Source organism: Dasypus novemcinctus, chromosome 5 (assembly GCF_030445035.2).
Source record: "Dasypus novemcinctus isolate mDasNov1 chromosome 5, mDasNov1.1.hap2, whole genome shotgun sequence".
Taxonomy (NCBI): domain Eukaryota; kingdom Metazoa; phylum Chordata; class Mammalia; order Cingulata; family Dasypodidae; genus Dasypus; species Dasypus novemcinctus.
Window position 1 is genome coordinate 115147184 of NC_080677.1, and position 24121 is coordinate 115171304.

At 38.9% G+C, this 24121-nt stretch overlaps 1 long non-coding RNA gene across 1 annotated transcript in view; it reads left to right on the top strand.

Moving 5' to 3' along the window:
* The first annotated feature begins 5493 nt into the window (after window positions 1-5493).
* Window positions 5494-24121, top strand: part of LOC139439040 (uncharacterized) — a 123765-nt gene continuing 105137 nt past the window's right edge. Inside the window, exon 1 of the long non-coding RNA XR_011648874.1 lies at window positions 5494-5641. This is a non-coding gene — a long non-coding RNA (uncharacterized lncRNA). The remainder of the gene's footprint in view (window positions 5642-24121) is intronic.

Genomic DNA, 24121 nt, shown 5'->3' on the forward strand with positions numbered 1-24121 from the left:
TAAGCTGATGTTTGATCATGTTTTGAAATGCAATTTCACTACTTAGTGAGTAGTTCCATGCTGCAGAGCCTTAAGTGGATTGAATATCTCAAAACTCTTATTGGTGTTTTAAAAAATAACTATTACAGACTAATAGCTTGTTTTCATTAAAGAGGAAATGAACTTTAAAGTTCTCACATCACGACACAATATTGTTCTCTGAGACAGTGGATTTCAAATTGTGGTACAAGGATAACCTGCCTTAGGGTCCTGTCCCCACCCTAGACCTCTTGACTAGGAATCTCTGGGGATGGGGCCAACAGATTGACACTTTGAACTAATACCCTAAGTCAAGAAACATTATTTTAAGAGAATGCAGCTGGATCCTAATGTGGAACAAGTAGCTTTCTGGGTAGAAACTTTTGGTTCTTTTATTTCTTAGGCAAGCACCATGCTGTCTTGGGACCGAGAACTCACATCACTACTGGCTGATTAGTGAGCTCCTGTGCACAGGAGTTTAAGAGGCAAGTGGGATGTGCCCTTAGAGCCATAGTGTGGATCTGGGAGGAGCAATAATAGGTACTTACTTTCTCCCCCTTCATTTTACAAATGAAAAAATTGAGGCCCAGAAAAGTGAAGGGATGGCTTGAAGATCACACAATGTAGAGTTGAGACTAGACCCCAGGTCTCTTAGTCCCTGCTTATTGCTCTTGTTCCCAAATCACTGAAGTGAGAAACTAAAAGGCCAGACCTCTGGACACCTTGTGTTGGCCTCTGGGCCCTTTCCTCCTGCTGTGTGCCCAGAGGCTGCCCTGCATCAAAGAGCTCCCTGATCTGTGGCTTCCAGGTGGGTTTGCCAATGGGAAGCACCAGCAGGAGACAAGGAGAAGAGCCCGTCAGGGTGGAGATGGTGGTGAGCTTACCCAAGTGTCCCATTGCGTTTGGTGAGGGGAGTACAGTGACCAACATCACAGTTTGCCTGGACTGAGGGTTTTCCAAGGATTTGGGATTTTCAGTATTAAAACCAGGATCATCCAGGCAAACTGGAATACACACGGAGAAGCTCATTAAAAATTGCCAAGAGGAAAACTAGAGGGAGCTCAGGATCTTGGTTAATAACCAGGGAAGTATAATTGCTGTTGCTCTTTAAAAAAAATCCATTTACTTGTCTATTTCATTTTTAAAAAGGAGGTAACTTAATACATGATGCAAAATTCAAAAGTTTTAAAGGCTTATGTCGATAACTGGGTTTTTCTCCACCCTTGGCCTCCATCTGTTCTCTCTTCATTTCTCTTGTGTATTCTTCCAAAGATATTTCATACATATTTAAGTATACAAACATTACTTAAGATGTCCAAATGGTTGCATGCTGTACAGTGTTCTTCACCTTGATTTTTTCACTTAGTCTATCTTTGAGATTGCTCAACAGCAGTGCATAGTGAACTGCTGAGTTCTTTTAAGTGGTTGCATAAAATTCCTTTGTCTGGATTTACTGTCATTTATTTAGCAAGTCATCTATTATTGGACTTTGAGTTTGCTTCTAATTCAGTGCCATTATTAACACAAAGCTGCAATGAATATCCTTAGGTGTCTGTCATTTCACACGTGTGAGAATAAATTACAAGAAGTGGAATTTCTAGGTCAAAGGGAACAGGTATTTACAATTGTGAGAGTCAATGTCAAATTTTCCTCCATAGAGGTTTACACTTCTATCAATAGTAGCGAAAGGCGCCTGATTCCTCATGGCTTCACCAGACACACGCACACTCTTAATCAGCTAAGGTCAAGTCCTGATCAGGCAAACCCTATTTTTTTGCTCGTCAATCAGCTCCTCTCCCATTTTACTTCCTAACTGATCTCTATCCAGCTACCAAGGCAAAACTGTCCTCTAGTCAGAGCCATTTCCTGCCTCTTTTGCTGCTTTTGCTGAGTCAGCTCATTAGCCTTAATTGTCTTCAAAAGGATCCCCAGCTGTGTCATTCTTTCTGGACCTGTGGAATTATGGGAAATGCTGTCAAAACCAGGGGTATGTCTGTCGGGACAGAGTGAGGTCTGTGCAACCAGTAGCCAAAGCTGCAAACTAGAGAACAGATCAGCAGTTTTGGTCTGAAAGTAGGTCAAATGCAGAAAGGTGGTGAGCATCACACCAGAGCAGCCATGTCAGAGTTCAGTTATCCTTCTAATATCCACAATCACTTGGGAGCACACAGGACATCTTCGTGGACACTTGGATTTCCTGATTCAACTATCCACCATCCATAGCTCCCATCTCCAAACATTTTATATTTGTCGCGCGCTGGAGGTAACCAGGGGTGTGCTGGAGTCAACTGGAGCTTGCGTGTGTGAGCTGATTGCTAATTGTCTAAGAATCTTCTGAGCCAGTTGTTAAACCTGCTGATGTGTCGTAAACTTACAATTAAATATGTTTATTAGAACCAAAAGTAGTAAGTACTCAAAATGCATCAATTCTTAATTATTTTACTACATTTTACCTATGCTCTTCAGCTTATTTACCTGTATTGTACCTGTATGGTAGAAATACTATCTAACGGTGGGCTACTGTGTGTCTCTTCCAACATCGTGGTCATGTTGGGAGTTTAACATCGGTCATGGTGAGAGTATTTGCACCACAGAAATTGAAAACTTTTACAAATGAATGCTTGAGTTATTGTTTTGTTGATTGTCTAGACTTAAGTGAAGAAAATGTTAAAGCACATTAAACTTCAAAGTCTATCATGACTAGTGCTAAAGCTGAAAGAAAATTCAGTATAATGAATATAATTTGTACAATTATACAATTTGTGAGAAATTGTCAGTAGATTTCATTGGATTTCATGACAAATTTATTGGGAAAAACAGATAACACATTGAAATGTGACTCCATTTATCAAATCTTGGTTGAACTTGGTTGACTATAGATACAAGACTGGCAAAAATCAACAAAAGCCTTTTGAGAGAATCAACAGATTATATGGAGCTTACAATAAAGACTACCATGAATTTTGTGTAAGCTGTTTGATACACATCCTTTATAGCAATAAAATTTACAATATCCCTGTGTGTGTGTGTATATGTAGTAGTTTTTTGTTTTTTTTTTTTTTTTATGAGTTGGTTAAGTTTTTACCACCGTATCACTATCTCCAGCCTCAGAATTCTTTGGCTTATCCCAATACATTGATTTATACTATTATATCAGAAGTAATGATGCCATCTTCATGTGTGCCATGGGGTTGAAAGGTGGTGAAGTCACCATCTGCCTTCATTCACAAGATGTAAAGCTGAGGGCTGGGGAGTGTGTGTCACAGTGGGTCACTGATGACAAAGGCAGGGAATAGCCCAGCACTGAGGACCTGTGGCTGGTGTGGACCCCGGCCCTTTCTGCTACACCTTCCTTATGTTTAGGCATTTCTGTTGGGCATTTTCTTAACTCAGGGATTGGCAACTCTTCTAGATTAGCAAGCCAAGTCTAAAACGGTGTGTTCCAGAATACATTTTAACTTTTAAAAGTTCTCTGTTTATTCAGGTTATGGCCAAAATCACTATAGAAAGGAATTCTTTTACTAAGACAAGGCCATTGAAACATAAAACCAAAAATATGCAATTTTTTAAAACTTCTGACATGAACTGAATGTTTATTTTTGTTCCTCACCTGCAGGGAGGTTTTCATTCTGCCCTATATGACTTGAGCAGCAGGGCATATTCCTTGCCTTGACGCTCCATGTCAGTGTTATCAGGCCCCTGAAGGTCCGTGTTGGCAACCCAAGAGCCACGGTAAATGGGTAGATGCCAGCAGGTATCAGAGGTAAGGGAATGTGAGTCTGTGATATCTCTTTCACATAGTGTATAATCCAGCATCCTTCTCCTTCAAGACAAACAACAGATCCTACCTCTGGTGGTTCAAATAAAAAAAGAAATTTATTGAAAGGAGATTTGGTAGCTAAGGAAATCCCAAGGAGGATTACAGAACCAGGCTTGAAAATCAGGCATGAACAAAAAGAAAATAAGCATTAGCTTGGACCACAACCAAATCATGCTCTAAAAAATCATCTTGGTGAAGACCCTGCTACTGTTTTTGCCTTCACTGATACATTGAGTACCTGAATTTGTACCACCTCTGCTGTAGGCCCAGGCTATTGGACATCCCAGCCCCTAGAACTCAAAGCTGCTGGTGTGGCCATTGCGCCATGACCAGAAGTGTTCTCTGCCTCTTTTCTTGTGTATGTGTGAGGTAAGGCCTGATTCTAAAGTCCAGGACGCATGAGTGCAAGTCTCTTGCCGTGCCCAGCAGCAAGGGAGCCTGGGAAAAGACAATTTAGCATTTTTTCAATATCTCTAGTAGAAAGAAGGCTCTGCTTTCTACTGAGAAGCATGAGGGGAATATGCTGCCAACAAAGCTGTAGTAGCTAAAAAAAACAACAATCAAATATCCATGACACTTGGCCACATTCTCTGAAGATTTATATGCTCTCACACATCCCTGCCCAGATACATGAGAACCTGATGGTCGTATTTGGCTCCATGGAGCTCCTATTTTGTGTGCAGGATAATCTTGGACCCCCTTCTCCTCTTCTTCAGGCCCATGGATAAGCGTGGAAAAGAGGCCAGTCCAATCTTGCACCTTTTGCATGCTCTCTCGTCTGTTCTCCATGGTGTTCTGGATCATGATGCTTTTCCTGCCCCATTTCTCCTATCATCCTCTCAGCCTGGAGTCAGCAGGTAGATCCACCAAGCAAAAGAAGCCTGGGAAACAAGTGGCTGGGCCTAATAGCCTTTGCTTTCCTTGGAGTTTCTACTGTCACAACATAAATCCTCTCAAAATCATGGCCCAGATTGCCTTGTGTATCATAAGGGGCAAGCCCTTGTCTTGGTGTTCCATTTTGAGAAATGCTTAGTAATTATTTTTGTTAGATAACTATAAAAGAATGTTATATCTGGTGCTATAGAGTTTTCAAACATTTCCATCATGATTAACTCATTTCATTGTCTTGGTCACCCTCTGAGATAGACAAACCGCTGAGGTCCAGGGGCTCAAGGTCACACTGCTGCTAAGAGACAAGGTTGGACTTGGCCTAGTTTTCCTTATACCTCATTCAGTGCTCCATGGACTGTGCCACAGTGCTGTGTGGTTTCTGATGACAATACCATGTGCTACTACAATTAGATCAGGCATGCTGTTTCCTTGCTGGACCTCCTGTGGCATTTTCAGGGTTTTGAAGATGCCTTGGTGTGTGTCAGCTCCTGCCCTGCACTCTGTCCTGACTCTGGGGCCAGAAGACACATGCCAGGCTCTTTCTGGAGGTAGAGAGGGACTCTCCACAAAAACAGTTGTGGATAGATTTCCCAGCCCCTTGCCCTGTAGTCCTCACTTGCTCTCTGCTCAGGATTTTTCTCCTTCCATCCAAGTAATGGAATCTCTCAAAGGCAAGACAAAAGCATCCGATGAAGTGGTCAGAATCTTCTAAGAGCAGGCCAATGGGTGGAATTCTCAACAACCCCAGCCTTGAGGTTTGGAAGACAAATGACTAGTGTTTCAGACAAATGGGAGTGTCAAATGATTCCAGCCTGACGAGAATTACAGATCAGAGGATCACGAGGAATCAATTCCTTCAGGAGAGGAAAAAAACAGCTGGCACAGGAGGCTCCACAGAACTTTCTGCTAAAGGTAATATGAGGTCTCATGCTAAAAGTTTCCAGTAAATGATGGGATTAGAGCAAGAGGGAAGTGGCGTATAAAACAATGCCCAAACTTAAGTGAGGAATCTAGCGAACGTCAGGAAGTTTTGCAAACTGAAGACTAACTTTGAAAATCCAGAGACATCAATTTCTGGGTTCCTTCCTTCTGTACAGATACAACTAAGGAGAGATGATAATTCAAAAGGAACTGTAAATGAGTTACGGCTGTTAAAGGAAAGGCAATAGAAAGAGAGGAACACAGAGGGGGCTAAAGCTGAGGCCAGTGAGGTTAACGGCATTTGTCTCAGGCACAAAATCAAAGAGGGCACCGAATCTCAGAAATCAAAATCAATAATATGTTTTTAGAGCCTTGTTTTGCAGTTCACATGTACTTAATTTAGTGACACCTGTGCAAATACAAGCTAATAGCTGCAATAAATATCAGATAACACGAGTAGTTGCATATTTTTTTTGTAAGGTGAGCAACAGAGGCTGGCTGGCACAGATAAAAGATCTGAAGGTAGTTCATTTGATTTAAAGAGAAAGCAAATACGGTTTTCAAATTTGAAATAATATGCAGTCATTGTAGTGAGGCATGTTTTGATTAACTCTTATCAGTAGGGTTAGAAAAACAACTCAGTCAGTCATACAGGATAAAATTTTGGAAAAGTTTTTTAACGAAACAGGAATAAACAAAATTTTTATATTCTTACATAGTAGGATAGAAAGTGAAATGGAAAACTTTCAAAGTATTTGTAAACTTAATCATTATTTTTATTGATTAGTTTTTAGTATTTATATAAGTTCTTCAAAGTAATAAATTTAATTTCACTTTTCATGGTGACTCAATCAAATGATGAATGAATATGGGCTGATTGTTAATATCTAAGAACTGTCCATTATATATATATTTATAGAATTGAAGGTATTTAATTATCAGTATAATTATGTTTAGATAAAAATTGACATTTAATGCTTGTAAAGGGAAATCTGGCGTTTTTTCATCATTGTACTTAAAAAAAATCTATATTCCCAAATGTTGGAGGTTGTATTGAGGCATATGGATTTTTAAAATCTTATAATTTATGTGCTATATGAAAATCAATAATATTTTAATGCAATATTTACAAAAATAATCTGATAAAATATCTGCATTTTAAAGCAAGGCAGGATCAGTAACAATGCTGTATTGACCCATACTAGAGCCTGAAGAACAAGGAAAAATCAGTTCTATTGATCTAGTCTTTATTTAAAATTTTGGCATTGTGTTCATTGTGGGTTTTTTGTGTTAATTTTGATTTTTAAAAAATATTAGAACATTTATCTTTAATACTGATTTTCTTTTTCTTTTTTGGTACACCTTTACATTTTGTGCCTGAGACAAGTGCCTCACTTACCTCACCCTCGACCCCAGTCTATACCACAATCTCTGATTCCCTGTGGTTGATCCTGGAGCAGAGTACAGAAAGAATCCACGGCACTCTTTTCCAGAACCACCTAAGGGCCCCTTGGCTGTTTTGCCTGTTTGGGAAGATGATGCCGTGGATTGTTATTCCAGTTGTGAGACTGGGTGACACTGACCCACCCAGAGAACTTGTGACACTGGCACAGATTTGTGAAGAAGCTGCCAGGCTGAGGGTGTAGTCTGTGACAAAAGGGTACAGTTCTGATCTGTGAGATGCTAATTGGTTCAAGCAGGAATCGCACCTGCTGATAGTCTTGGCCCTAAATTTCATTAGCTGAGAGCTTAATTCTACACAGTCCTCTTTGTATTCTTATCAATTGAGTTTCTAATCCATAAAACAAATGAACAAGATTTTGAACACCTTCTCCAATTATTATTATTTTTATCATCAGTAAAAAGGACAGTGACTCCAGCCCTGACATAGAACATGACCTGTGTTCTGATTCTGGCATAATATACTTGTATAGCCTGAACACATTCTGGAATTACAGAAACAGGCTCATCTGAGAAGCAAAGCAGTTCTTTTCTATTTGTTGTTCCCGAGAGGAAAGTGAAGGCATGTATTGACGCCCATGGCAGTCAGCCAGCATTCTCTACAAGTGGAAGACTGCCCCTGAAGGGTGACACATTTGGTGCCCACCTTTAATTTTTTAAATTTCTCCCATAACAGGGCAATTCACTCATGACTTTTTAGGTTAAATAGGGGATTTCCAGATTGAAATTTCCCATCCCTGTTTTGGAAGGTTGCTTATTCTTGTGGTGAAGTTCTGTGCTCCATGCATGGGGAATGATCCCCTTTGCTCTCCTGCTTGTCCTAAGGCATGGGAGGTTTCTGTTTACCACACCTCTCATACTAAGGGACTTTCTCTTCCTTTCTCACTTAGTTGGCAGTTGGGTAAGGATGGGTAGGGATGAGCACAGGATGCCATTTGACGGTTGACTTGAGTTACCGCTTGGGTGAGCCACTTACTAGCTTTGTATTTCAGTTTCCTCAATGGCTTACCATTGACACTTGGACTTCTCATTGCCTTTTGTCTTTATTGGCAAGAGTGCTTTTGGTATGAGAAGAGGATGTGTTGATTAAGTGTAAGGGCATGTGGTTAGATGGCTTCATTAATTCTACAAATAATTATTGAAGTCCCACAATATACCTGACACCTTTCTAGTCCCAAATGGTTTAAGGATTGCTAAAACATGGTTAGGGTACATTTGGAGACATGGATAAATAAAAAGATTTTATGAGCGTATGTTTAGTATAGTATCTGGTACACTCAAAAAATGCTAGTCATTATTTCTATTATCATTGTTATCATTACCATTATCATCAGTACTACTACCACCACCACCACTCACTGTACTAGGCCTTGGGCATACAAAGAGGAATTAATTTTCTAATCTAGAAGGAGAGCGAGACACATTAACTAAAATTTATGTGAGTATGAGATAAAAACTCTTACTATCTGCTTCAGTTAATCCTCACAACCACCCTATTCACATTTTATGGATTAGGAGATTCTCAAACAGTCATGTAACTTCTTGCAGATGTGATCATAGTAAAAGCAGACTCAAGATTCAAACCCATGTTATTGTGATGCCACAGTGGTGGGCGGGCTGCCAGGGACATGGGCTGTAGAAGGCAAGCACACTTTCCTGGCTCTATTTTCCAGGCTCCTCTAAAGCACTGTAAGTGTTCATTTCCTGGCATACGGGCAGGCATTTGGAGCCCTGGTGTCCAATTAGTTCTCTGAAAGGGTCAATGGGAACTGCTGTTACAAAAAGCCATGCCTGACCCAGCTCCCATACCATCTCTTCACCTTTCAATCAAAAGGTCGGTTAACTTTTGCTAGATGAATATTCATTCATGTAATGCACGTGAAAATGTCCAGAACAGGTAAAGTGGAGGACATAGTAGGTACTTAAAAGACTTAAAAAGAATATCTGCAATTTTCCTTTGCAATCAACACATATAAAGGAAAAGAGAAGAAAGAACAACTAAAAGCCATCTTCTATGAGTCAGTTTATGCAGAGAAAGACATGGACTCATTTGAGGACTGCAAATTTTGCAAAACATTAAATTACCAGTTTCTGAAAAGACAACAGAAAACTGTTTCTTTCTACTGGGAGGACTTAGGTCTATTGTCCTTACTTTTACCCTATACGCTATACCGTATGAAGTAATCACCTCTTCTTTGTTTTTGTATCAGGGAACAAATTTGGGTGAGTGACAGTGACAAGTAAAATGTCCACCTGCATTGGCATTGCCAAGTGGGACCCCTTTCAGAAAGATATTTTCAAGAAGACAAAATAGTTGACCTGCAGGAAAATGAACAATGGAATATAGAACTGCAGATAAGCAACACCTGGTAATAAACCAGTTTGGGTCCATTAGTCAGCTTATCAGAATGGACAAGCATATCATGCTATCAATGTATATCTGGTTCCCATTTTCTAAGACAACCTCATGCAAAATGGAAACTTAACTGTCAGCCAATCAGAACATTTCCTCATTTGTTTCTGCAATTGCCCTGTATCAACTGCCCCCTTTCCATTCTCCCCCTGATAGAGCTCCTTTCTACAGGTGGCTTGGCGCTGCCCTATACATGAATCATAAACTGTTCAAATAAGCTTACATAAATACCTTGTCTAATATTTTATTTTAACACAAGGAAGTTGAAGTCAGCAGACAGCTCAGAGGAGATGGTGGCCACTTTCTTAAGAGTATTTGATGAAATCTTTGCATCCTGTGGCTATCAGACTTATCCAATCCAGGGCCTCATAAAATATATCAGCATATTCTGAAGTGGCAGTTTTTTTCCCAAAAGGAAAAGTGCTTTTTTTTTAGGAGGCACTGGAAATTGAACCCGGGACCTCAACCACAGCGATACACTCACTCTCTGAAAAGTGATTTTTATTTTTTTAAATTATAAAAGTAATACATCTTCATTGAAAAAAACCAAAAAAGTAAAAAACAAAATGAACATTCATTAGTTCACTAAGAAGTGCACACATTACAAAAAATGGGATCATACTGGTAATACATATTTCTTGGGTATACACAGTAACTTTTCTTACTATGGGAACAACTCATTAATTAAAGTTGCATAGGCCTCCAGTATCATGTTTATGTGATTTGAGGAATCAAAACTGATAGGTTTTGGGTAGACATCTGATCCAATCTAGACCAATCTGGACAAATTCCAAAAATAGATTTGGAATTTTATTTTTTTCTGCTGAGGTCCCTGGAGCTATGCTGGCTTCTGCCCTTTCCTAGTTAGTAGTTTTTTCATTCTTTCTTCAATTCCATGAAATAGCCCAGTGTCTTCCCAGTAAATACACCCCTCTTTTTCTTTCTTCTTTCCTTTATTTTAGTCAGAATTCATTCCTCTTGCTTAGGACTAAGGAAACTCAATGAATACAATATTGTTTCCTACTTCATGACCTTTTCCTGCTTAATGGTGTGGACATTTTCCCATGTCAATATATAGAGAACCCAAGGTCATGTTTAACAACTGCATGTTTAATTCCTGTGTTTCTTTGTACCATACTTCATATATAACTGGGTCATTTACTGTTGGATATTTATATTATTTCCATTTTTGGGGGATTTTTTAGCAGACCTGCATAAAACATTATTATATATACATCTGTATGTACTTGTTTTATTATTTCCTCATGACAAATTCCTAGAAGTAATATTAATGGGTCAAAGCATTTTTATGTTTAAAAATTTTTACATATTACCAGATTGCTCTCCAGAAAATTGTACCAATTTACACTATCACTAATAGGGCACAAACTTGTTCAATTTTCCACATTGGCATATAAAATAGGTACTATAGATCTTGCAAATTTTTGTGAATCTGATAAAAAAATTACTTAAAAAGAGAGATATATGTACATATTTTTATTTTCAGTATACTATATGAAGTTTCATGGAGTTATAAAAAAGCAAAAATCACTTCAAATCATCTTCTTTGCAGATGTCTATTTAAACATATCTAAAGAGAACATTGTTTTACTTTCTTAGCGGCGTCAACAAGGTGATGCTTTCTTTCAGAAGACGTTGGCATTCTCAGGCTGGCTGCCAGAGATCCTTGGTCCTTGGCTTTTCTGTCACACAGCAACACACATCTTCTCTTTTAGGTTCCATTGACTTCCAGCTTCTAGCTGCTTCCTATGGTTTCTCTCTCTGTCCGACTTTCACTCTGCCTATAAAAGATCCTAGTAATCCACATCAAAACCCACCCTGATTCATTTGGGTCACACCTTAACTAAGTAACACCTTGAAGATATCTTATTTACAACAGATCCATACCCACCCAAATGTGGACCAAAATAAAGAACATACCTTGGAGTTGTGTGCCCCAGAAAAACATGTCTGCAGTACCTGTGGTTGTGAACCCATAGGGCATTTTGATGAAGTTACCTCAGGTAAGGAGTGGCCCAACTGAATCAGAATGGGTCTTAATAAAGTTAGTCTTATAGAGAAGTCTAGAGAGAGGACACCAAGGGGAAAAAAGTCAACAGAACCCAGAGGAGAAAGGAGAAAATGTCGCTTTATGCAATGCCATGTGACAGAAAAGTCAAGGACCAGGGATCACCAGCAACCTGCCCCAGAATGCCACAGCCTTCTAGGAGAAAGCATCAACTTGCTGACACCTCAATTTTGGACTTTTAGTCTCAAAACCATGGATCAATAAATTCCCATTGTTTAAGCCAACCCATTGTATGGTATTTATTTTTGCAGGTAGGAAACTAAAGCAATGTCCAAGTTAGGGTACACAATTCAATCTACCACAGACATATATATATATATATAGGTAAATAGGATTTTCTAAGAAATAAAAAATATATTAGACATATCAGAAACACTCATTGTAGGTAACCCTTCCAACCCATTCCCATTAGGGGTTAGTCACTATCTTCAATGTGGTCTTTATAATTCTAATACCTGCTTCTATAGCATTTTGTAGGTGTGTAGCCATAAACAATATATATTATTTTACTAGTTTGTAACACTATGTAATTTATATGCTGTGTTTATCATATGAAAACTTGTTTTTTTTACCCGTCATGTTTTTGAGATTTATCTATGTTGAAAGATGGAGCTTTAGTTGATTCCTTTTAACTGCTCTAGAATATTCCACAGCTTTAAATTACTCTAAATTTAAATATCTATGTTTTCTAGTACTTATTGATATTGAGGTTTTCTTTCTGTATTCTGTATTCTGAGTCCTTGTTGGATATTTGTTTTGCAAATATCTTCTTCCAGTGTACAGGTATGTTTTGTCTTTAGCTGAACAAACTTTTTTCACTTTAATGTCAAATTTATTAATATTTTTCTTTATGGTTTGTATATTTTGCATTTCTTATTTACCTCTAAGCTCAAAAGATATGCTTATATTTTTCTCTGAAAATGTTGATGTTTTGTTTTCACATTTAGGTCTTAAATCCACCTGAAATTAATTTTCATGAATGGTATAAGGTACTATTTGGAAACTTAACTGTCCCAATTCTTATTGATTAGTCCATATTCTTCCTGCTTATTGCTAAAGCCATGCCTATCGTATATCAGGGCCTGTTTCCATGCTCACATGCTCAATTTATTCTATTCCCTCAGTACAGTTTTCTTTTCTGTTTTTTTTTTTTTTGGTGCTAGTGTCTCACAGTCCTAATTCCTATGATATTATAAATCCTGATACCTGTGAGGTAAATCTTCCTAATATTTTCTTCAATCATAACAATCCTGACCATTTGCGTTTTCTTATATAATTTAGAATCAACTTGTCAAATTCCATGAAAAAACCTTTTATGATTTTGATTGGAATTGTGTTGGGTAGAATTGACAACTTTTAGATATTGAGTCTTTCCATCTATATGCATGGAATGTCTCTATTTAACTAGGTATTTTATGTTTGTCAACAATGAATTGTAATTTTTTTCCCTGTAGGTTTTACATATCTTTTGTTCAGTGTTTTCCCCCTAGGAAATTTACCATGTTTAAGGCTTTGTATGTCATCTTTTATTTTAGGGATGTGAGGATATTTTTGTTTAGTTTGTTATTGCTGTATCTTTGAGAAGGCTGTTAATTTTCTATGTTGATCTTGCATCCAACATCCTATTGAATCCTTTTATTAGATGTACTAAGGTATATGTAGATTCTATTTTATTTTCTATGCAAACAAACTTATCTTCTACAAAGTTTTATCTTCCTTTCCAGTTCTTAAGCATTTTGTATCTGAAAGGATGCCTTATTGCATTGGTTAGAACCTTCAGTCATAACAAAAGTTAGAATGAGATCATTGTCCTTTTCCCAAATTAAACAAAAAGTGTTTTATATATTTTAAACAGAAATATGTTTTCTGTAGGTTTTTTTCTAGGTCCTCAATATTAGATTGAGGATATTTTCCTTTATTTGTAATTTGTAAAGCTGTTTTTTCATGAATGGGTATTAAGGTATAAGCTTCTTTGTTCTCATTGTTAGATTGTTCCATTGATCTGTTAATTATGCATATTATATTAATTTGTTTTCTGACATTGGACTGTACAGGTGTTACTAGGGTAAGTTGCTGAGTTAAATTTGGTAATTTTTTGTTCAATATTTAAATTTATTCATTTTATTGTAGGAGTTTTACCTCCCTATTCAAAGATGAGAATGGTCTTTAATTCTAATTTCTTCTAATATTTTGGACCAAAATGATATGGGTGACACTCTGTCCTTTTCTATTCTTTGATTTGGTTTGTGTAAAATAGGGATCATCTGTTTTCTTAAAGGTGGGCAACCTTACCTACAAAACCATTTGGGTTGGTTTTTTCTTTCTGGAATTGAGGGAGATGGGGAGACTTATGATTAACAATTCAGTTTAAATAACTGGTTGTGTCAGGCTTTCAGTGTATTCTTAAGTCAATTCTGTCATTTTTTAAAGAAAATTAGCCATTTAATCCTAGCCTACAAATATATTGATATCAAATTTTGCATAGTTTTCTCAAGATAATTTGAAATTTCTACTGTAGTATAGTTAGGTGTACTTTTTGTTCCTAATGTTTTTCATTTATGTCATTTCTATTTTTCTTAATCATATTTTTTCTTAATTATTCTTGATAGAGATTTATCTATTTTTAAAGAACCAGTTTTTGGAGTGTTCTTCCCCACTGTCTCTTTGTTTCTGGAGTGTTCTTCCCTATTGTCTCTTTGTTTTCTATTTTATTATTTTTTCTCTTATCTTGATATTTACGAGCTTCCACTTTCTTTTTGCAGTTCCTCGAGATGGATTTTTTTTCGTTTTCGATGTTTGCCTTTTTACATTTTTTGTTGGACTTATTTAAAGCTCTAAATTGCCTTCTAATGACAGCGTAAACTGCCCTCAGAAATTAACATGCATAATTTTCTCTGTAGTTCATTTTCAAATGTTTTGTAATTTCATTGATGATTATCTCTAATCTATCATGGGTTAAGAGTACATTTTGGATGTGTGCGAGTACTGTATATTGTATATATGAATTACTGTGATCTAGGGCTCTTGTGAAGAGAAGCTCAATAATTAGGAAAAAAGAAAAGAAAAAGATAGGATGTAGAATTTTTCCAAATCAATGTGTATTCTATATCTAACATTTAAACTCATCGCTATATTCCATTTTACTAGTAAGGGAACCTGACATTATATTGGGCTTCACTTTTCAGGAAGTTTTGGATCACAGAGTGGTTCAACAATGGCAGTGGAGGAATACTGGTATGGGATGTTATTGACAGGTGATATATGGTTGACAGGGAGTTGTACAGGGCATGTGTCCAGGGTGCATGGAAATGTTTGGATATACTCATAGTGGAAACAATTAAAAACAACAGCTGGGGGGGTACTGGGTTCCTGGCTGGGGGTGGGGGTGGGGGGGCTCTGTTGTGGTCCCTAGGGGAGCAGCGGCAGTCCCACAGGTACAACGGTAAGGACCAGGAAGGAATGAGGGTCTAACAGTGAGTCCCTGATACTAATGACTATGCTTGTGAGCCTATACACCTGAAATAAGAACAAGGCCTAGAGCAGCACTGTGCCTAAAAGTTCCCTCCTGATGGCCTCTGTGTTACTCAAATGTGGCCAGTCTCGAAGCCAAACTCAGCATGTAAATGCAATGCCTTCCCCCCCCCCCCCGCATGGGACATGACACCCAGGGATGAGCCTCCCTGGCACCGAGGGATCACTACCAAGTACCAGCTGATGACGTAACTAGAAAATGACCTTAAATTAAAGTTTCAACGCAGACCAGCAGAATATCCCTATCTACATATAATAACAGGAGTTAAAAATGCTGTTTGACCTAAAGTAAGGGGGAAATAAAAAAAACAAATGAGTTCATATGGCTATGAGTTTCTAAAAAAGAGTTTGGAGGTTGTCAGAAGGATTGCCCTTATGCACACCTGAGCAGAGTCTCAGAGACAGATAAAGTAGATACAGCCCCAGATATTGGTCCTTTTGAGGGCTAAAGAGACCCACAGGTTCTATGGTCATGGCAGATGGGGTTCACTGCCATGCCAGTTGACCCTTCTTTGGAGCTGGTGTTTCTGCGTGATGGAGCTGGACACAGATGGGATCTATTTTCACAAGCCTTTCATGCTACTTTACTGGAATTGTATTTGGTGCTGGGGCTTAAGATATATCTAGGGGATTTGAATCTCTGGACTGACAATATGATAGCCAGGCCCTGAGCCTCAACAGACTTCAGCTCCTACACTCTGATTTATTGGACTTACCCCACTCAGCTAACATGGAGTTGAAGAATGTCAACCACCACACCATGGAGCCTAGAATGCCTGCAACTGAAAGTAGGAGGATTGCATCCAATATCCATGTGGAATCTAAACCCCCTCTTGACATAGATGTGGAATGGACACAACCAAGCCAAGGTCCACAGGAAGGAGGAATACAGTAAGGATCAGAGTGGACTTAATGATATCCTATTCATGAACTATTGTGGTTAATAATTGAGAAAATGTGGCATTGGTGTGGAAAAAGTGGCCATGGTGGCTGCTGGGTGCAGGGAATGGGAGGAAGAGAAGAGATGTGGAGGAATTCTCGGGACTTGGAGTTGTCCTGGGTGGTGCCCCAGGGACAATTGCCAAATGTTATATGTCCTCCCATGGCCCACTGGATGAAACGTGGGAAAGTGTGGGCTATTGTGTGGAACACGGGACATGGGGTATAGCGATCCCCAGAGATGTACTCACCAGACGCAATGGATGTGACATGAGGATGGGGGAGAGTGTTACTATGGGGGGAATGGTGGGGTGGAGATGGTGGGGGCGAATGGGGACCTCATTTTTTTTAATGTAATATCTTTTAAAAAAATGAATAACTTGAGTAGAATTTTTAAAAAAAAGTATATTATAAGTTTTCTAACATTTGAACTACTGTTTGTTAAAACAGTTTCTTGGGCCATAAAAGAAGTCTTAACACATTTAGGGGTTTGAGATTAGAGAGTGCTTTTCACTCCATTGTAATTAAGCTAAAAATCAACAACAACAACTAGAAGGACTGAAAATCCCTTGAATTTGGATATCAAGAATACTCTCATAAATAAGTCATATCAAAGAAAAGAATTGCAATAAAATTTTAAAATATTTTGAATTGGGACATAATGAAAGTATGTGGGTTGCAGTGTAAGTCTCACCTAAAGGGAAATTTCTAGCACTAAGCTGCAGGTAATAAAAAAAAAAAGAAGTCTCAAAATTAGGTACCTACACATATACCTCAAGAAGTTAGAAGCAGCAATAGAGGCAACAAATAAAGATATTCATTCAAGATACCTGGAGAATCACCTTCAGTGACAATTTGTGATTATTTTTTCTCTCTTTGTCTTCATATCTATCTAGAGTTTTGTGATTTTGTTGCTGCCTCCATCTGGCCTCACAAACCTCCCATCCAGGATCAAGTCTTAGGATGGCATTTTGGAGTTTCTGCTCCAAGGGCATACTAGGGATGACACAGAACTGTGGCTTAGTTCCTGATCACGTGAATCTAGTTTTGTCTCAGGCAGCAGGTCCATAACCTTGTGTTTTAGCCTCTTCACAAGTCTGGGAATCTCTCGTTTTCCACACTACCCCAAACTCCTCCATACACCAGATTCCAAAGGTGAACTTGAGGCCAATTTCTTCCTTTATGAAGAATGGAGCCATTTGCTGCTACTGCCTGCTCTTTTTTTTTTTTTAATCTTTTTTAAAAAAGATACATAGATCAAAATGTTACATTAAAAACTATAAGAGGTTCCCATGTACCCCACTCCCCACAGCCCCCACTCCTCCCACATTGACAACTTCTTTCATTAGTGTGGTACATTCATTGCATTTGATGTGTACATTTTAGTGCACTGCTACACAACAGGGATTATGGTTTATGTTGTAGTTTACATTCTTCTCCAGTCTATTCAATGGGTTATGGCAGGTATATAATGTCCCTGCAATATCATTGAGGACAATATTCCTGCAATATCATTGAGGACAGCTCCAAGTCCTGAAAATGCCCCAATATCACACCTCTTTTTCCCTCTCCCTGCCTTCAGCAGCTCTCATGGCCTCTGTCTCCACATCAATGATATAATTTCTTCCATTGCTAGAGTCACAATAGTTCTATAGTAGAACACCAGTAAGTCCACTCTAGCCCATATTTTATTCCTCCATCCTGAGGACCCAGGCAAGGCGATGTCCACTCCACCTCTAAATCGAGAGGGGGCTTTGATCCCACATGGCTGATGGATGGAATTCTCCTGCTTGCAGCTGTAGATGTTGCTGAGAACATTCTGGTTCTCTGTATGGTGGTTGACCATCCTCACCTCCCTGTTAGCTGACCTGGGTGAGTCCAACAAACCATAGAGTAGGATTTGCAACTCTGCTGAGGCTCAGGGCCTAGCTGGCCCATACAGTCCAGAGATTCAAGTCTCCCAAGCATACAGCAACCCCAGCACCAACCATAGGTTCAGTAAAAGTGACAGAAGAGGCATATAGAGAGGTCATGTTTGAGTCCAACTCCATCATACTTAGGAGCACAAATTCCATAGTAGGGCCCACTGGCAAGGCACTGAACTCCAGAACCATCTATCATGACTGTAGGACCTGGGTGTCTCTGTAGCCCTCAGGAATACCACTACCTTGGGTTGTATCTACTTTGACTGTTTCTGAGATCCTGCTGAGATGTGCATAAGCTTGGCCCCCCTGAGGACCTCCTGACTCATTTTGACGTCTCTTAGCCATAGAAATTCATTTGTCTTTACCATTTCCCCTTTTTCTTCAAGGTCTTTTTCTAGTTGCATCACTAGCTGGTGCTTGGTAGTAATCCCTCAGCACCAGGGAGGCTCATCCTTGGGAGTCATGTCCCATGCTGGGGGTAAGGTAATGCATTTACATGCTTGGTTTGGCTTAGAGAGTGGCTACATTTGAGCAACATGGAGGCTCTCAGGAGGTAAGTCTTAGACACCTGCAACTCTAAGACTAGTTGAAATTTCAAAGGAGTTTATCAAGAAAGTGAAAAGACAGCCTACCCAATGGAAGAAAATTTTTGGTAACCATATATCTGATAGGAGCCTAATATCCAGCATATATAAAGAAATCCTCTATCTCAAAAATAAAAAGACAAACAACACGTTTTAAAAATGGGCAAGAGATTTGAACAGATGCTTCTCCACAGAAGAAATACAAATGGCTAAAAAGCACATGAAAAGACGCTCAACATCATTAACTATGAAGAAAATGCAAATTAAAAATATAATGAGATACACTTTACACCCACTAGACTGGTGGCTATTAAAAAAAACAAAGGACTACAAGTGTTGGAGAGGATGTGAAGGAATGGGAACCCTCATCACTGCTGGTGAGAATGTAGAAGGATCCAGCCATTCTGGAGGACAGTTTGGTGGTTCCTCAAAAAGCTAGCTATACATTTGCCATATGACCCAGCAATTCTACTGGTGGGTATATACCCAGAAGAACTGAAAACAAGGACAAAAACTGATAGATGCACACCAATGTTCATAGCAACATTGTTTGCAATTGCCAAAAGTTGGAATCAACCCAAATGCCCATCAACGGATGAATGGATAAACAAAATGTGGTATATACATACAATGGAATACTATTCAGCTGTAGGAAGTAATACAGTACAAACTCATTAGATAACTTGGATGGATTTTAAAAAAATTTCTCTTCCCCCTCTCCCCATATTGTCTGCTCTCTGTGTCCATTCACTGTGTGTTCTTCTGTGACCACTTCTATCCTTATCAGCGGCACCGGGAATCTGTATTTCTTTTTGTTGCGTCATCTTGTTGTGTCAGCTTTCCATGTGTGTAGCACCATTCTTGAGCAGGCTGCACTTTCTTTCATGGTGGGCGGCTCTCCTTATGGGGTGCACTCCTTGAACGTGGGGCTCCCCTATGTGGGGGACACCCCTGTGTGGCACGGCCCTCCTTGCGCGCATCAGCTCCATATGGGTCAAGGAAGTCTGGGGTTTGAACCACAGACTTCCCATGTGGTAGGCAGACGCCCTATCCATTGGGCTAAGTCTGCTTCTTGAGAACCTTATGTTGAGTGAAGCCAGCCAGGCACTGAAGGACAAATGCTACATGATCTCTCTGATATGAATTAAGCAAATCAAGCTGTCCCGGAGAAGTAAAGACTGGAAGATAGGCTTACTGGAAATGGCAGGGGAAGGGGCAGGGGGGTGGGGAAGGAAGGTTGTGAGCTCACACCCACATGGGCAAAATCTATGAAAAAGTGGAGGTAAATAGTTGTGTACTGCTTACTTTTGGACTAGTAAACTTTTTGCCCTGTCCTCAGCCCTGACCAGCGCTTTGTTTTTCAACTGCTCCACAGAGATGTTCATCTTATTTTTGAGTCCAACTATGATTTTCAGTTTTTCTCTTTTTATGTGTCATCTCCTATAAGTTGAACTAATCAGTAAATCAAAGTGTGGATATGCTGTTTCATATCCTCAGTATTTCCCACAAGAAATAATTATAAGCAGACAGATGTGCCATTTAATTTTACCCTAGAAAGAAGAGTCAAAGGTGTTACTAAATTGCTTTTTTATTTCTTGAAGGTACAAGTGTTTAGAGTCAACTGGTTACTTCTTCATGGTTACTAATTAGTCCTAGAGTTTACTATGACTGATCTATTTCAAGTCATACAAGTAGGGGCGGGACTGTCAGCTAGTCTTTCCCGTTCTTTTTTCATCCCTTAGCCTACTGATGCAGGCATCTCTCCAACTTTAGCACTTCTTAGCTCTTTCTCTTTCTCTACCTACATTACCAACATTTGCAGACTTCACTCTTTCAAACAAAATGTAGCAAATTGCATCTTCTCTTAGTACCTAAATGAGAAGTATGCTGGGAAACTAAACTATAGTGATGTGTTTCATTGTGAATGTGTATGACTATGTGTGTGTATCTACTTTGCTGTTTTTGAAGTCTTAGAAGATGATTTGCTCCTGTCATATAAACGAGGTGTGCCTGGACTTAATATGTAATGAAACTATTGGTCCCCTCTCTCTTCTCACCCAAGGATGGCTTTTTAGCCTGCAGATATGAACACTTATTTGGCAGCTTTGTAGCCATTTGTGACTCTGCCTCACAGACTTACAGAAGAACTGGAGCTTTTTAAAATTAACTTTAGTCTCCTTATTTCTCATTGCTATGGGAATACATAGTTTTCTCTGTGGTTTTCAGCATGTGGCATTAAAATGTGACAAGCCAAGAAGCAAATTTAACAAATGGCTTCAAATATAATTCTCTTGAGTCCTAGGGACTGTGTAGAATTGTGGAAATATCATGAGCTTTGGGAATGCTCAACTCTTATTCTTCTACCAGTAGCTGTGTGATGTTGGGTCAAGTCTGTGAGCTTAACTTTTGTGAGCTCACTTGTAAAATAAGCATTATAATTTTACTCGACAAGGTTAGTGAATATTAAATATTAGTAAAGCATTCAGCCTTGGGCCTGGTAAGTTCTCAAAATATATTAGTTTTCTTCCCTCCCTCCCCTCATCCTTCAATAGTTAGCTTAGTTATTAGTGAAGAGACCTTAGCAAATTCATCCTACCTCATCTTACCTCATCTTCCTGGATATCAGTTTGAAACGTATGAAACCAGGGATTTGACTATGCTGATGTCCTTCTAGCTCCATAGTGCTGTGCCTATGATGCAACAGCTGTAACTTAGTCTTCTTAGGTGGTTTTCCTGCCTTCCTGTGCTCTGATTAATTCATTGGTACAGGAATCATGTCATTTGTTTATGATGACGACAATTAAGGGAAAAGTAAAGACCATTTTGAGAAAAGCATAAGAGGAAAATGGGGTGTATTAGAATCTGCCAGAAAAGGGCATAAAACTTAAAATTGCTAAGCACAGCAATGGAAACAATCCTTTCTACATCAGAGACGATGAAGTGACTGAACATTAGAGGATTTGCTGAGAGGAAAGGGAAGAAAATCAGACATGATATTTGGGCAATTCTAAACTCTGGAAAAATTGCAGAAAAGTTGAACTCTGTCATTGACACTATTCTAACACTCTTTTTTGTGTCTTTCTTACCCTCCCCTCATTTGGTACATTTTGGGAGCCAAACAGGCCTAACTTCCCAAGTTCTCACAAAATCTACCTCTTCTTTTGTCAAATTAAGTATCCTCTTGCTGCCCAATTATCAGATGAACCAAAGAGAAATCAATTCACAAAATGGTTTCTCCCTATAATGTTATATATAATTCTTGCATGGGACATTTGGATTTTAAAAAAATTGCTCCCTAATCTGCAGTAGTGCTATATTTAATTAGGCTGTTCTATACTAATTGTAAAAATTATTAATGGTATGATGTAACTGCATTAAGAAGCTCCAGCAGTTTGGTATTGTTTGTTAATTTCAAAAATAGATATTGGGTTATGTTTGTAAAATGATCTGTTCCTCTGGACATATTAGATTGTATTGGTTTCAGAGGTCTTACTCTTACCTGATTAAATAATGATTAAGGCTTTGAATGGCCCCCTCTTTCTGGGCGGGGACTCACAGAGAAAATGACGTGGCAAAGGAGACAGTTGTAGTTCTTTGAGCTGGAGCCCCAGGAGGTACACAGGACAAGAACACAGAGGGATAGAGACATCTCCATAAACACAGCAGAGGCCCGGAAGAGAGAGAGGCTGATAGTCCACAGTTGCCCTTGTGGAGAGAAGAGGGCAACTAAGCCTGGAGAGAAATGAACCCCTGGAGAAAGACGAGCCTTATCCCAGCCTGCAGCTGATAGTGGAAGAAGCTGCAAGAAGAGGAAAGCTGGACCCTTGTAGATGTTGGCAGCCATCTTGCTCCAACATGTGGCAACAGACTTTGGTGAAAGAAGTAACTTATACATTATGACCTGGTAACTGTAAGCTTCCACCCCAAATAAATACCCTTTATAAAAGCCAACAGATTTCTGGTATTTTGCATCAGCACCCCTTTGACTGACTAATACAGAAGCTAATATGAATTCAAGCTGAATTAATATGAACATAGTATCAAAATTGAAGCAAGTCCAACTCTGACTCTTGGAGTATTTATGTGTAGTTCTGGTCTCCATGCTTTATGAGGAACCTAGACACAACCTAGACATGCATACGTTTGGATCAGTGAAGATTAAAGAGAAGCTTCAGGGAAACCTGGAGAGCAGCCTTCCACTCTGCGGAGGGATGCCTTTTAGAAGGATAGACTTGTTTGATATCATGGTGCCGAAGGTAAAGCTAAGACCAATGGATGAAAGTATAGGAGATGGGTATTTTACCCTGTATGAAGACGGCTGTTCTCAGAGTCAGAGATATCCAATGATGCAATGGATTGCTAGAAGGACAGCTCGTAAGGAATCCAGCCCAGACACATTTTTCCTTCCTAGATCCTGCAATCCAAATCATTGATGTTCTCCATGAGTAAAATCCCAGAGACCAGTCTATGGATGGGGGAGACTTTAGGGTAGGGAAAGAGTCCTTCCAGGGATTTCTATGATACTCCATGGGCCCGTGCAAGGCTGATCATATCTAGACAAGAGGAAAGAAGTGACTTCTAGGGGACAAAGCTGTATTTATCACATTAACAACCCAGTTGTGGGAAATGGACATTTCACTAATTTGCTTTAGGTATAACTCTCTTCAGTCTCATATGATAATGGCTATGAATCACTTAAAAATAATCTCTGTGAACTGAGCACCCAACAAGATAATGAGGCCTCTTGCCAAATCTAGAAATCCTGTTTAGGTGAGGGAATAAATTTAAAGTTTTTGAGGATCAAATTCTCAATTTTGACCCCAATCTCTCTCTTCCATAGAGGATAAGAAAACTGATCTGTAAGATTTAAAGTAGACAAGCTCTTTGGATTTTATGCAAATCTGACTCAATCTTACCCAGATGAGTTTTTTTTAATATAGTAGAGCTTTGAGAATTATATTTTCTATAAACTAGCAAGAAGTGAGAGAAATTGGTACTTGGATGCACTATAGACCCTCTTGCTGCCCAGAAACTTAAAGACCAGTCTTGTTTTATGGGCACCTCTCATAAGATCTGTATACCCAATTACGTTCACTTCCTACCTCTATCTTTTTGGAATTATTTTCTTTGAAGATCTAAATTGATAGAGCATTATTTACCAGAATGCTATATAAAGTTTCCTAAAGCGGTTATGATACAAATAAACAAGATAATAAGCAGTCAGTCACACAAAGTTAAATATATAGACATTAAAATTCCCACTTGATTTTTCTGTGGTCCTAAGGGCTATTTCTGAAAATTAAGTATCTCTTTTGAGTAAAAGAAATCCTTCCTAATAAAAAAAATTGCCTTCTTTGGAGCTGGTGTTTCTGTGTGATGGAATTGGACTCAGAGGGGATCTCTTTTCACAAGACTTGCATGCTACTTTATTGGAATTGTAGTTGGTGCTGGGTTTAAGATATATGTAGGGGATTTGAATCTCTGGACTGATAATATGACACCCAGGCCCAAAGCCTCAACAGACTTCAG